This window comes from Panulirus ornatus, chromosome 46 (genome assembly GCF_036320965.1).
Source record: "Panulirus ornatus isolate Po-2019 chromosome 46, ASM3632096v1, whole genome shotgun sequence".
In the NCBI taxonomy this organism is placed as follows: Eukaryota; Metazoa; Arthropoda; class Malacostraca; order Decapoda; family Palinuridae; genus Panulirus; species Panulirus ornatus.
The window spans coordinates 3143395-3145595 of NC_092269.1; positions in this window are offsets into that span (position 1 = coordinate 3143395).

A 2201-nucleotide genomic window follows, 5' to 3' on the forward strand; every position below is an offset into this window, starting at 1 on the left:
TTTATCGTATATATATATATATATATATATATATATATATATATATATATATATATATATATATATATATATATTAACGGGAGCACTATCATGAAAACCATAGAACAAAGCGACAGGCAAGAAGCCTATCTAAACAAGGAGCCAAAAACGATGTGGTCCGACGTATTCAATCAAGAAGAACGAACGTTGTATAAATGGCTGCTGATATAGGCAATCAGGGGCAGTACAGAATGTACTAAGAGAAAATACAGGTATCGAATTAATACACTGAGTACGCGAACTGAAGAATGAGAATACCTCGTGAAGTATACAACAGTGTCACGGGAGTAATCACTGCCAATGGTTAGAGACTGACGAAAGTGTGGACGCAGGCTTCAGTTTCAACCAAACGAATCGTCATTCTTAAAAGCTTTACGTAAATGGTTAAGCACCACTGCGGCTGCGTGGGAGACAAGGTTGAGGATGGTACTTGGGGAACGATGTTAAAGAGAACAGGTAGAAGAATCGACCTACGTCAATAAAACAGCCAGGCGCTCAAGCAACAAGGTCAAGCTTTAAATGTCAGATGGTCGACATTTGCACTCGCGGGCGGAGGCAGCGGCCGCCTTTGATATCAAACTTATCGCTTGATCAGATGACGAAGACTGTGCCACAGGCTTCTGATTACTTCAGCATCTGCTGCCCTTCCTCATCTTCACAGTCAGGTCTGCAGACCGTCCCAGAAAACGTGCAAATGGGGAAAATACATGAGGTTTGGTGCTGCAGCCGACCCATGCAGTGAAAAGTCGAGTTAAATTAAGTCTCTCCGCTATGTTGCTATACTTATACACAAGCTGAAGTTCTTCTTCAGGCACAACAAAATATTCCCAGCAGGACCAGGGAAACGGAAACAAACCCATTACTATTCAACCATATTCAAAATCATTTCCTCTGTAATGGCAGCTCAGAGGAATGTTTCATACACAGAACAAAAAGAGGGCGACGCACTTTTAGTTAAGAAATTCGTATATCAGGGCGTGAAAGACCACAAAAGACGGAAAACCATCTGGCCAAGTTATAACCTTGCACTTTTTCTTTATTTCGGGACAAAACACTAGTTTGGAATAAAACTGCTGGTCCAGCCCTTGAATAAACCAAAAGGTGACAAAAGAAACGAGAAAGTCTTTGAGGTGAAGAAAACTGCAATCTTTTTTTAAAAAGGCCAGGAAGTAAATGATTGGGGGGAAAAAATAAAATATCCAAACTTGGCGATGCAGAGAACCAGACATCACTACAGTCAACCCTTGAGGTGCCAACGGTATAATGTATACTGTAAGCATGTGACGCTGTGGTTTGCTGAATGTTACGTGGTTTACCTAATAGCACTGGCACGCAAGCAACCAGTTCCTGGGAGAGGAAATCGAAGTATTAACCATCCAAAATCATAAACGTGTTGGTCATGATCATATCCTCCTATCTCGGAAACCCCACATAAGGACCTTCAGAAACCTGCTTCCCCAAAGCTAGGAAGTACTGTTTAGCTTCCATAATCATTTCTCCATAATTACACAGGTTTCATTTCGACCCAGTACGGTGCACTGCTCGTGCATATCTCTTTGCCAAAGTGGAATCAAACGCTTTCTGCCTCATCAATTCTCTCGTCAACCATACCTTTCCATCTGCTGTGGTGCTGCCGCCTTCAGTTCTAAAAGTTAATATTTCGGCCACTGCTATCATGAGCAGCATGCGTGTGCCCCTGCCGCAAAGGCTTGAATCCATAACAAGCCTCTGGCTTCTGCTTCCCACGGTTTCTTTCATCCAAGACGGCATTGATGAAGGCATGTGTCTACCAGTGTCATGTCAGTCACTTCTAAAGCAAGAGAAAGGACGGCGACGCAGGTTGTGGTCTGAGGTCAGGCTGTAGGATTTGATGAATAGTATTCCTTTTAGATTCGACAATGGGATCTTAAAAGAAAAGCTAATCCCATGAATACGACGACTTAATGATTTGAATACGATGTATTTAACTTCCTGAATTGGACGGCTTAACTTCTTGAATGCGATATGACTCAACTAATTGAGTACGAAAGCTAAAGTCATCGTACCCAAGGATAGGATTAAATCGCGTTTAAATGCAAAATCAACAAATCTTTAAATCCTTTACAAATACTCTCAGGGTAATTCTGGGGGAATGATAATAGTCACGCTTTAGAATATGAGCG